General features: G+C 41.9%; 1 protein-coding gene across 4 annotated transcripts in view; it reads right to left on the bottom strand.

The window, feature by feature from the left end:
• Nucleotides 1-13,796, bottom strand: part of PRKCQ (protein kinase C theta) — a 185,098-nt gene that overhangs the window by 140,515 nt on the left and 30,787 nt on the right. The gene's annotated exons all lie outside the window — the stretch shown is intronic.

Here is a 13,796-nt window from a genome sequence, read left to right as displayed (position 1 = left end):
ACTTACCCAGACTGACTCACCTACCACCATTTAAATCAGCCAAATGCTTTCACAGTAATGTTAAGGATGGCCACCACATAACAAAAGCTGAGGAAGAGAAGTTCCATAGAAACAGAAATCAACAGAATTTCTATATGCTCTCATCAGCTAAAAAAAAATACGAAGACTTCTCTTTCTCTGCAGCAAGTAAAATGAGAACGAGCATACTTCTTTATTTAAAACAAAAGTGTGGACAGCATTTGTATTGCTATAATTTAGCAAGAGGTGTCTCAGTGACACAGAGAGAGTCTCACAGAAATATCAAAACCTCAAACAGGTAGAAGAGAGAACACAAAAGAATCAACAGTCAACCTGGGAATGAGAGACAAAAGGCATTCAATGGCATCCAAGTGGGTCAGTTCAGCCAAAGTTTCAGAAATTAAACATCAGGCAAATGTAGGCAAATTAAGTAACATCTGTAGCTTTTACATTTCTTTACAGATAGAACGGTTTCTTGGGTAAAGGTGACTGTTGTAGAAAATAACCTATAAATTAAGAATAACTTGCCTTGCAATGGGCAGAGAAGAAAGATGGTAAATAGTGAACGATAGAACAAAAAGTGTTTTACCCTGTTGCTAAGACTTCTACCAAGTAGTAAAATAAAAAGAATCAGACTAAATATGCCCACAGCCTCTTGCCCACAAATATGGGCTCAAAAGAGAATTAAAATAATAAGCATGACCTGAAGATAATATTTTAAAATAACCCTTATGGTATGTGTTGCAATGACCAAAGAATGTAAGCCTAACATTCAACCAGCTGTTGGATATAGTAAAAAGTGGATTTGTTGACAAAGTTAGTACTGCTCTCCTAACTGAAAACACTAACAAACATCCCCCCACCAACTGTTAGGGACTGAACTTTGTCCCCCACAAATTCACACACTGAGACCCTAAGCCCCCAGGTGACTGTATTTGGAGTTAGGGTCTTCAAGGAGGTAACTAAGGTTCAATGAGGTCGTAAGGGTGGGACCCTAATCTGATAGGAGAGTGTCCTTATAAGAAGAGGAAGAGACACCAGAGATTCCTCTCTCTTCATGATGCGAGGACACAGTGGGAAGGTGCCATCAACATGCGGGGAGAGAGCTCTCACCAGAAACCAACTTTGAGGGTACCTTGATATTGGACATCCAGCCTCTCGTACTATGAGAGCCTCCCAGGCTGTGGTATTGTTATGCCAGCCCCAGCAGAATAAAACTAATATCACCAAAACCAATGTAGAAACAAAACTAGTATTGAAACATAGAAAACAGATGACATTGTTCCTATTCTGATACTGATTTTAATGTGTGACATGAACAGATAGTCCACTGAAGCATAGCTCTGATCAAATTACACCAATACTCGAGAAAACTGTCCCAGTCCTTGCTGAATTGAATCATGGCTTCTTAACCTGTTATTTCAGAGCCTCCACATGTTGGTTGCCACTTGCCCTCCCCACACAGCACGCCTCCTAATGTTATCTCAACTTCTCTCTTTGCTGGCTATATACCGACCATCCATCTCGGTGACCGTGTACACCTATCTCTCTGTTTGGAATGCTCTGTTCTCTCCACCCATGCACAACAGTCATCCCCCAATCCTTCTCATTTTGGGGGGACCTCACTCACATACTGCCTCATTTAGAAATCCTTCCCTGCTCCCCACAGATAGAGGAGTGATTTATCGGATGGGTAAGTTTTAGAAGAACAAACTGCACCTGCCAAACCCAGACCCTCCTTTCTTTTGGAGGCAATTTGCTGACTCTCAGCATGTTTCTCCATTCTTCTCTGCCATAAGCAGGGTAGGGCCCACCCACCTAAGTCCTGGGAGGCCAGCCATTGTCCAGCATTGCCTGTCACACCCTGAATAAAGACCAACTTATTTGCTTGAACACTTTAGCCATATCCACCAGTCCAGCCTCAAGTTGACTTCTTTTTCCCATCTCTCTGACTTCTGATCTCTCTATTTGCTCCAAACACAAGCATAGGCTAGAGGGGTTATTTATGGATCCCCTACAATTCACATGTAAACTCACATGTATGCAAAGAGCTCTACATAGTTTATATTATTCAGTCTTCTCAGCAAGTCCATGAAGTGGGTATAATTAGCTCCAGTCCATAGATAAGAAGCCTGAGGCTTGAGTGAGTAAGTAGCTTGCTGAGGGTCACAGAGCTACTAAAGAGCAGAGCCTGGATTCCAGCCTTGGTTGCTAAGCATCTCTACCCAAACTAGTTCATTATTTCTTGTTAGAAAATGCCTTTTAAGGTTAGCTCGGGAAGGAAGTGAAAGCATGGAGATTTCCCCACAGAGTGGTTTCCATCTGCTCTACCAGCCTCTAATTAGAAAGGACTATCACAACAATCCGCATGGGCTTTCTCAGCAGCCTCCATGCTGCCTACTTGCTTAATTACCTTAGGTACTAATCTGATGTTTCTCTTTGTCAGTCCCTGTGGTTTAATGATCTTTCTACCTCATAGTCTTGAAAAAGTGGGTAATATAATTGGAGTTGAAGTCTCCTGGAATAACATAAGCTCTCATCTGGAAGTGAGGTCAACGCTTCTGAACTGGATAACAAAACATTCCCAGGATGTCACCAGTGTGTACTATCTCACCTCCCTGCTTCTGCCATTCATGCTGTTAGAGGTGGCGGGTTGGGACAAGTGAGGATTTACATGGCCAGGGCCTAGAACAAAGCTGACCGCTTCACATAAAATTGGGAAGGACTTGGTCTCCTTGGCACACTTCTCTAACCACAGTTAGGGTAATCACTTACAGAGTCCAAAGATGCTGCCTCGTAAAAGAAGCAAATTTAATTTATGCTCTGTCCTTGTGTCAAAATTTACTCTTAAAAGATAATCTTCACCACACACACACACACACACACATGCAAGCACAAAGTAACTATGACGTGGAAATGTTAATTAGCTTGACAGCGCTGATATTTCACAATGTGTAAGCACATCAAATCACCAAGCTGCATACCTTAAGTATATCCAAGTTTAAATTGTCGGTTATATTGCAATCAAATTGGGGGAGAAAGAGACAATTTTCTCTGTGATTCTACCTTTTTGTCAACCCAGTAAACAGGATACTTTGTAATCTTTCTAATGCACAAGAGTAAGAGTCTTCTTCCTGGAAGTTAGGTATTCAGTGACGAAAAGCACACCACCTCAACCAGAGGTGTCCAATCAGAGCCAGGGCCCTGGGCACTCTGGTCAATGAGCACCTTGACTGAGAAGGTGAAGCTGAAGTCCCCGGACACACAGTCCACTTTCCTCTGGCCTTTACTTGGCAGGAGACACAGAGGATGGAGACACACGGATGAGCTCACAGGTGTGTAAATGACACTGCTAAGGAATAAAATCCAGCTTTTACAACTGCATACATAGTCTGAGACAAATGACCTCATTTCTTTGTGTCTATGTTTCCGTATCGGTAACATGGGGAAAATAACAGATCTACTTCCTAGAGTTGTCATGGGGATTAAATGAATTAATTTATGGGAAATGCTTATAACAGTCTTTGGTGGAATCCCTTAGGACTTTCCCAGAGTATCCTTAGAAATTCTCCCCGATAAAAATTAGTTGCCAATGATGGTAACTTGCTCAATGGACTATATTAGGCACCAAAACTACTAGCTAAGGAAAGAAGCAACATGTACATCAATTTTTTGCCATTGCTCATTAAGCAGCTGCTAAGCCTACTTGCTATATACAAAGCACCCCTGCCCTCCCAGTGCTCCTCGGACGCCACACCCCACTTCCTCCTGAGGGTGGGTGAAGCTCTTCAAAGAAAATATAGTATTTGGTAGTATCACCACAGCAAACGGAAATAGCAATGTTCAGTCCACAGATGAACTAAGAGTTTTGTACAGAATAACATACAAGGAATCCTCCATGTGTTAGCCGTGACAGGCAATGATGCTCTGAGCTACTGCCCATCACATGAAGCGTGTTGCTGAGAAGGGGATGGAATGGACCAGGGATGGGGACCAGGAGAAGGACAAGAAAGAGGCAGAGTGGGGTCAGATGATCTTGGGTGGATCTGTGTGCATGTGGGGCTAGGTGAGTCACCCACATCTTGTTGCACAGAGAAATGTCCCCAACTTAGAAATGAGTGGGGTGTAAAAGCGTGTTTGTAATTAGAGCTGAGAATCCATGGAAGTTGAAATTAGATACTATTTAGGTTCCTACACTAGCCCATTAATTGACCTACTGATCAGTTCATTCAGAATGAAGTCAAAATTCATTTATAAAATTGCATTTGTCATTGTTCTAGGTTATGACATCCTCCACTTGGTTTTTCTTCCTGAGATGTGTCAAATTTATTATAGGTTTACTAGCCCATTTTGGGTCCACCTTCTCATTTTAAAAACCACAGATGACTCTGATTCTCAGGGAACACCGGCCGTACTGCATGAGAAGAGAACATCCGTACTGTCGGCCACAACGCAGTGGATACCCACCTAGCCAGCAAGATGGGAACCCACTAGCTCAGAGGTTCTCCCTGAGCATCAGCATCAATGGGGAACTCTAGAAATGCAAATGTCCCAGCCCCACCCGGACCCACTTGAATTAGAAGCTCTGTGGGCAGGGCTCAGCAATCTGAGGCCTTCCACTTACTAGGTAGGTGTACATTGAAGTTCGAGAAAGAGCGCACGAGTGTCACCTCCACAAGGCCAGGCCCCTGTCCTTCTCATTTTGACTTGCTCAGCATCTAGCACAGTGCTGGGAATTAAGGTGGTTCTAAATAACTGGTTCTCAACCAGGGCGATCTGCCTCCAGGGGACGTTTGGCAAAGTCTGGAGACCTCTTTGGTTGTCACAAACGTCCAGGGAGAGGGTGTGACTCAATGTTGAGGTTGAGGAACCCTGTTCTAACTAAATGCATTAAATGTGGTGAAGCCCAGAGGATTTCTCTTATCCATCCCTCATAGTCTCTCCTCACTTCCCCACAGTTAGTGAATTCTAGCTCCACAGAAAGAAGGGCGTGCACAGGCCTGGGGCAATGTGTCTCTCTTTTCCATACTGCCCTCCCATTTGGGGACCATGAGTAGAGCAATAACTGACATATAACGTGCTCACAATAAGTGTCTTTTGAGTAAGTAAATGGATAAATAAATTAGGAATGAATAAATCAGTGAACAAATTAGTTAGTTGATCCGTTCTTTTTTATTTTCTTTTTGAAAACTGAAAGGGCTCTTAGTCATCAAGTGGTCTGTCCTCTCTCATAACAGATGAGGGGATTAAGGCTCAGGAAATTAAGGCAAGAGATCAAAGTTACCTGTCTAATTAGTGAAAGAAGTGCTACTCGAGCCCAGGTCCCCTAGATTCTTCTCCATTTATCTCTCCACTGTGCCTGTGTTCTACTGTTGTGGGTATCATTCCGTGAGGAATATGATCTGGACAGATGGTTGGATTTATACTCAAGTAGTATATGCACAGAGTATTAGTACGCTCACACAGAAAGGCTGTGTAACCCACCAGCTGTGAGACCCTTGGCCCGCCCTGATTTATTTGTGACATGGACGACTTTGTGAATTTCGATCAGCTGCAGCAGCCTCAGACACAGTAGCCAGGCACTCCGTCAGGGAGTGAACCTAGCTGATGCTCATCATGCACATCCCAAAGGGGTTTTCTATATTCATTATATGCATACAAAATGTGGAACGATTAAAAACTTTGCTTCTTTGAAGGAAAAAAAATGGTAAAAAGAAAAAGAAGCATCTGATTATGAGATGTCTCTTGCAAATGCCAAGCTTTGACTTGACTTGGTGAATTTTTAGCTAGCTCTTAAGATTATTTTGTGATCAGAGCCATCGTTTGAAATGTACTTCAGCCTATTCTTATAAGACAACAATCTCTTAAAAGGACACCACAGCGTTTCATAACTGCAATTTCATTGTTCTCCAGAGTAGAAGGTAGGTGGAGTGAATAAGTATCTTCATTTTAACAAGGAATCCATTACAGATTACTGGCAAATAACAAGTAATATGCATAGAGTACTTGACAGTTTACAAATAGCTCTTCAAAAATGAAGGTAATAAAGAGGTTGCTAGTGCTAATAGGTACTGGAAATTGCTTTTGTTTTTTAAAATTGGTTCTTCATCACAGAGTTTGAGAAGCATTGTTTTGTAGTACCCATTGTATCACAATACTTGCTAAATTGCAATCTACTCGGATTTTCTATTTATCTTTTTATATTCACCCCCCCCCGCCATGCACTTGAATGTAAGCTCTTCAATTTTAGAAGCAATGTCTAGTTTTTGGTTGTTTTTTTTTTTTACAGACTTCATTTCTTAGAGCAGTTTTAGATTTATAGCAAAATTCAGGAGAAGGTACAGAGATTTCCCACACACCCCTTGCCCCCCCCAGTCTCCCTCACTATGAACATCCCCCACCAGATGGTATATTAGTTATAATCCATGAACCTACACTGACACACCATCATCACCCCAAGTCCATAGTTTACTTGAGGGTTTATTCTCGGTGTTGTGCATTCATTGAATTTGGATAAATGTATAATGACAGGTATCCATCATTATGGTATCACACAGAATAGTTTCACTGTCCTAAAAATCCTGTGATCAGCCTATTCATCCCTCATTCCTCCCCAGCCCTAATAGATATTAAAATAAAAAAAATAAAGATATAATAATAGAATCATGTGGGGTTGGCAGCAGAAGAGTTGGGCAGATTGTCAGAATAAAATAGAATGTCCTAAAACAGATCCAAATATTTACAAAAGTTTTGTGTACAATAAAGATGGCATTTGAAGTCAGTGGGGAAAGGAAGGATTGCTTCATAAACGAGGCTGTGGCCATTTGCTAAAACCTATATTAAAGCTAACATCAAAATAAAATTCAGATAGGTTGATGATATTAATGTAGAAATAAAACCTCTACACTACTAGAAGTACTAGATATGTAGATTAATAATTATATCCTTTGGAATTAGGGAGGACTTCTCAAATGTGATACCACAGACCAGCCCCAGAAAGGAATAAATTTCTATACTATGTTACCTAAAAATGTATGTGTGGTAAACATTAACAAAGTATAAGAAAAACAACAAATTGGGAGACAAAATTGTAAAGTATGCGGCAAAATATTTGACAAGTATGTGAAAAACTATTAAACATCAATAAAAAGGGACAAACCTAATAATGAAATATTATTTGCCTAATTAAAAAAAACTAGCAAAGTTCGAGAGCAGACATTTTACAAAGTAAATATTATGAAGGGTGAATAAAATATGAAAAAGGTCAATTTCACTAGAAATAAAAGAAATGTAAATTAACCAGCTTCATAATCCCCTCCCTGCAATTCTGAAATCCAAAATGCTGAGAAAATAGAAAAAAAATCACTCTGTGGTGCAAGCTAGTTTTGTAGCAAAACCTGATATGGACTATTTATGATCTATTTATTACACTAAACATAACTGTTAATGCCCTCCCCCCAACATGCAGCTTATTGGGAATATTTTGTAATATACAGTGTATAACTTTATTACCTTTATAAAGTATAAATTCGGAAACAGATCTGGCCATTATGGTTTGCAGAAGGGACATGTACAATCTTTATGGAAGAAAATACGTATTAAATGACTTTAAGGCAAGTACATGAAGGTTTACATACAAGAATGCCCATTGCGGCATTGCTGAATAATGGCATAACTGGAAACAGCCTTAATGTCCAAAAATATGATATTGTTGGAATATATTATGGAAAATAACTACAATGGAATATTTTACAACCAATAGATTGTTGTTCACTAAAATAAAGATATTTACAAGATATAGTTAAGCTAAAAAAGGGATGTACTAACCATAGTATATGTATCATATACATATATATATAAAAAGATATAAGATTTAAAAAGATATAAATTTAAATTTAAAAAGATATAAATTTAAATTTAAAAAGATATAAATTTACATGCATAAATCCTAGTGGGGAAGAAATATGAACCAAGATGCCATCACTGGGTGGACTAGATTTCAGGTGATTTTAAGTAGTTATTTTTGAGGAGTTTACAATTCGGATTTTTTTTTTTTACAATTCTGATTTTTAAAAATGATCTTGTATAACAAGAAGGGAAAACTGCTTTTCATATATTGACTCATCTTTCACTCCTCACAATTATGTAAAGTAGGATGGATGGTTCCCATTACAGAGAAGGGTTAAACAGATGCCTGCGGAAGTCAGGACTTTCTTCAAGGTTACAGAACTTATAAGTGACGGGACCTACATCCTCTGATTCCGCATCTAGTCCCTTTCCATGGCAAGGCCTCTGTGGGCCCCCGATATCACCTGGCGCTCATTCAGATCCCTAACGTTGATAACATTTGGCAATTTAACAAGTCATTCTTTCATTTATTTATTTATTTTTTATTTTTTTAAAGATTTTATTTATTTATTTGAGAGAGAGAATGAGAGAGAGAAAGCATGAGAGGGGGGAGGGTCAGAGGGAGAAGCAGACTCCCTGCCGAGCAGGGAGCCCGATGCGGGACTCGATCCCGGGACTCCAGGATCATGACCTGAGCCGAAGGCAGTCGCCCAACCAACTGAGCCACCCAGGCGCCCCTCATTCTTTCATTTAATACCACCTGGTTGGAAGCATCGTATGGAGAGGGTGTTGTGGGGAGGCACTAAGACAATGAAGCCATAGCTCTTGATTCCAAGACTATTCCAGTTCTTACAATAAGGATTCCTACTTTAGGAAAGAGTAGTGGTCCACAAGTCTATTAATAAGTAGCTTATTTAGATCAGAGAATAGATTTTTTTTTTCCCCATAGAAGTGTTACCCATGATGCTGAAGTCACATGTGCACATTTTCTGAAGTACTAAATGATACTCTGAAACCACTGACAATGGATTTACAATAGACTTGCTAGGAAATGCATCCCAACCTCCCATTTGGAGTTTTAGGAACATACCCCAAGGTAGCTGGGGCAGCCAAGCCAGAAGTTCTTTATTTTACTGAGCAATGGGATCAGGTCCCTCTCTGGCTCCAGGACACCTGAGGGGCTCCATGGCCAAGGGTCGTGAGTAAGGGTGTGGGGGAAAGACTCTGGGGAGGTAGCAGAGGTTGGGGAAGACGAGCCGGGCAGATGATGCCGAGCATGGAGAGCAGAAGTGCAGCGGGGAAAAGAGGATGGATGGCAACAGAGACTGGCTGGGGGTGGGAATGGAGACAGGGCAGTGGGGAGTAATGCCAGGGAAGGTGAACTAGGAGCAAAAGGAGGATGAGGGCAAGAAGAACATGTGCAAATGGTGGTCTCCAAAAGGGGGCATTTGAAGGTCGGGGCAGCCTCTGGCACAAACCTTACAATACTGACACAGAGAAGGAGAACTGCCCCCTGATCCATTCCCTTCAATTCCCTTGTAGCTGGATGTGGCCAACGACAGGTGAGCCTGGCTGATGTGCAACCTCCAGGTTGAGCCCACCTGCCTCCTGCCACTGGCTAGAATATGGAGGTGGTGGCATTGAATCACCTTGGCAATCATGTTGGCAATGTGCTTGGCCGCCTGAGCCTGGATTCTCAGGCAGGAGAGAAGTCAGCTATCAAGCTTAGGCCACTGTGATTTTGGAGCTTTATAACAGAAGCCAAATGCATAGACTAACGAATACTGCACTTTCCAAGACTTTAGTAAGAAATAAGAATATAACTGAAAGCATTTTCTGAACGATAATTATCCTGATAACAAACAGAATTTTATTCTTATACTCTACAAAGTCCTCCTCCCCGCCTCTGCTCCTTCCTCTTCTCTGCCTTCAGAATGACCAGCCAATTCTCCCTGTCCTGCTCACAAAAAAAGAAAGAGGATGTGACAATGGTAACCAAATGGGGCATCCAGCATCAGTGTCATGTTCCTGTCTCCACAACCGACAGCATAAAACAAACCCGAACCATCTTCTGGGCACAGATAGTTTCCTGAGGTTTAAAAATTTGAAATTCAAATTTGCCTGGAGAAGACCTCTGGGAGAGAAAGCAGAAGGAAACACATTGTATACTTAGTACCTCTGTCATGCTCTAAGGCTGCAAGAAGCAAAAGGCTGAGTTCCGGGGCACAGCCTTTTCCTCCTTGAAACAAAACCAAACCTACAATATCATGAAAATACTCCTGCCCCTAATTCTCAACATCTCCTATCCCCAGGGCTCAGAGTGGAGTGAGAACTGGTCAGGCTGCCACTGTAATAGGCTGGTCATGCTTAGGGGGCAGAGATACAGGTCCTGAGGCGTGTGGGGTACAGAAGCATGGATTGGTAGACATGGAGAAGGGCTGGGTACTCTTGGCTCTTTACTGGGGGCATTTGTGAATGGCTCTAGGGAAGTGGGGGTTCTTTTTCTCTCCCACTTTTGTTTGTTTTTAAAACCAACATTTCATCTTGTTCTAAAAAGAATTGAAAGCTATAAGCTCTTTCATTAATCTGTGCCTCAGTTTACCTCTCCAGGAAATGAACAAGAATGAGGGATAGAATCTGACATTCACTCAAAGTGATTTTGCATACGTTTCCTCCATTTGAGTGCTGTGGTCTTGTGACATACTCAAGTTGGTATTCTTATCCATTTTTACAGATAGGGAAATAGGCTCAGAGAGGTGAGGACATTCGTTCAAGGTCGCACAGCTAATCATGGTGGAGTGGGGACTGGAGCTCAATGCCACAGATGCTAAGCTGAGGGCCCTCTGCTGTAAACCTTCTCTCCGCTTTACGGGGTCTTTTCAGAAAGACACACAGTTCTTTGATCTCCTGTAAGCTCATTTCTGTTCTGTAAGTAATTATTTTTAATTACATCTGACTGAGAGAGTTACGTTGACATCTTTGTAGAGAAAGCTTTGGGTTCCCACCGAGTTCTCTGCAGCTGGTCTTCACTGTGGAGACATGATGATTAAAAGGTATTATTCATCTAATGCTTCTCTAAGGTCCTCGAGGGATACCTTCACCCGAGTTGATCTCAGTAATGAAGTCATACTTCCTGTCTTTGCAAAGTTGGTCAGGGAAGCAGGAACAATACTGCCTTTTTCTGGTTCCAGGTCCATGGTGCCACCCTACCCACGCTTCCTCCTCTGGGGCCTCTGTAGCTCTGTGCTTCCTCCCTGGTGATGGAATGGCATAAAACACAAGGGACAGAAACAGAACATCTGGCCTTCATGCAAATATGAAGGCAGAGAGGAAGTAGGGAAATTGCTCCCTGGACCCTCTCTCCCCAGAAGGATGGTGCACATCACTGCCAGGAGGAATAAGATTGGGACCATGGCTCTTGCCAGCGTCCCCCAGAATCTGCCTTCAGTTCCTGGCTGCAACGCCCCCTCCTCTTGCTGGGATGATTAGATTCTGTAGCTTGTGTAGGGAGAATGTCTACTGGCATCCGACATTTGGGGCCGCAGTGATGGCTGACTTTGGGGGCAGCAGGACATCGGTAGGCAAGTCTGGCCCAACCTGTCTACACCCAGTTGCAGCTCTGTCTTTGCTGGGCCTGCGGTAAGCTAAGAAAGCTAGGCTGGATTCTGATTGGAGAAGATGGTGTTCTAACAGGAATGACTCTTAGCAGAGAGACGAGAAGCTTCTAATAGAAGCTGTTTCATCGGGAAACGTTAAATTCTTGGTTTCAGATCTACAGTTGGCATGACTAGGTTTGAAGGGCACGAGGAATGGCTCTTTAAAACCAAGACTCCTCCCCACTGGTGCCTTATGCTTTCAGAGAACCCAGGCAGCATGAAAACTGAGAATTTCCTTGCTTAGCCGTGATGCCATAACGTTGTCACCGAGGTGACGCAGGTCTCTCTCTGCTGCTCGGAGGGAAATTTGAGTTGGAGCAAGAACGAACCTCCTATGTCCAATTCTAGGCTGCCTGTCAACCTTTAACTGAACTGTTTCCAAACAACTCGTAAAGGAAGTACTTTTAATTTCCGTTTAATAATTGAAAGTGACGTGCAGAAGAATGAAACTGGACCATTTCCTTACACCACACACAAAAATAGACTCCAAATGGTTGAAAGACCTCAATGTGAGACAGGAGTCCATCAAAATCCTACAGGAGAACACAGGCAGCAACCTCTTTGACCTCAGCCGAAGCAACTTCTTCCTAGAAACATCGCCAAAGGCAAGGGAAGCAAGGGCAAAAATGAACTATTGGGACTTCATCAAGATAAAAAGCTTTTGCAAAGCAAAGGAAACTGTCAACAAAACCAAAAGACAACCGACAGAATGGGAGAAGATATTTGCAAATGACATATCAGATAAAGGGCTAGTATCCAAAATCTATAAAGAACTCATCAAACTCAACACCCAAAGAACAAAGAATCCTATCAAGAAATGGGCAGAAGACATGAACAGACATTTTTCCAAAGAAGACATCCAAATGGCCAACAGACACATGAAAAAGTGCTCAATATCGCTCAGCATCAGGGAAATCCAAATCAAAACCTCAATGAGATACCACCTCACACCAGTCAGAATGGCTAAAATTAACAAGTCAGGAACGACAGATGTTGGCGGGGATGCGGAGAAAGGGGAACCCTCCTCCACTGTTGGTGGGAATGCAAGCTGGTGCAGCCACTCTGGAAAACTGTATGGAGGTTCCTCAAAAAGTTGAAAATAGAGCTACCATATGATCCAGCAATTGCACTACTGGGTATTTACCCCAAAGATACAAAAGTAGGGATCCGAAGGGCTACGTGCACCCCGATGTTTATAGCAGCAATGTCCACAATAGCCAAACTGTGGAAAGAGCCAAGATGTCGACAGATGAATGGATAAGGAAGATGTGGTATATATATACAATGGAATATTATGCAGCCATCAAAAGGAATGAGATCTTGCCATTTGCAACGACGTGGATGGAACTGGAGGGTATTATGTTGAGTGAAATAAGTCAAAAAGAGAAAGACATGTACCATATGATCTCACTGATATGAGGAATTCTTAATCGCAGGAAACAAACTGAGTGTTGTTGGAGTGGGGGGTGGGGTGGGAGAGATGGGGTGACTGGGTGATGGACACTGGGGAGGGTGTGTGCTCTGGTAAGCGCTGTGAATTGTGCAAGACTGTTGAATCTCAGATGTGTACCTCTGAAACAAATAATGCAATATATCTTAAGAAAAAAAAAAAAAGAAGAAGAAGAAGAAGGTAGCGGGAGGGGAAGAATGAAGCGGGGGAAATCGGAGGGGTAGACGAACCATGAGAGACGATAGACTCTGAAAAACAAACTGAGGGTTCTAGAGGGGAGGGTGGTGGGAGGATGGGTTAGCCTGGTGGTGGGTATTGAGGAGGGCACATTCTGCATGGAGCACTGGGTGTTGTGCACAAACAATGAATCATGGAACACTTCATCTAAAACTAATGTTGTAATGTATGGGGATTAACATAAGAATAAAATAAAAAACAAACAAACAAACAAACAAACAAACAAACAAAAAATAATTGAAAGTGACATGGCTGAGCATCAAGTTATGGTTCTTCGCATGAGGGAAGAAATATCAGTGCACTTGATGATTAGAGCCTCCGGTTTCCTCTCTGTTGATCCTATAACTTTGTTTTACCGTAATTCCAGGACTCATCAGTGAACGACATGTTAGAACTTGGAGAACTTTGTCTAAAGTTACATATACTGACCTTGTGGACACTCTGAGTTCAGCACTCAGAATCACAGGTTACATAAAAGTTCTTTCCAGAGAATCCTGTGAATCCTCAGATGTGCATTTAGCTATGACAGTCCAATAAATAATAAATAAATAAATAAATAAATAAATAAATAAATAAATAAATAAATA

The sequence above is a fragment of the Mirounga leonina genome, unplaced genomic scaffold, assembly GCF_011800145.1.
Source record: "Mirounga leonina isolate KUSES-001 unplaced genomic scaffold, KU_Mleo_1.0 Mir_175, whole genome shotgun sequence".
Taxonomy (NCBI): domain Eukaryota; kingdom Metazoa; phylum Chordata; class Mammalia; order Carnivora; family Phocidae; genus Mirounga; species Mirounga leonina.
Note: the sequence above shows the minus strand (reverse complement) of the source record. Positions and strands in the feature narration are given on the sequence as shown.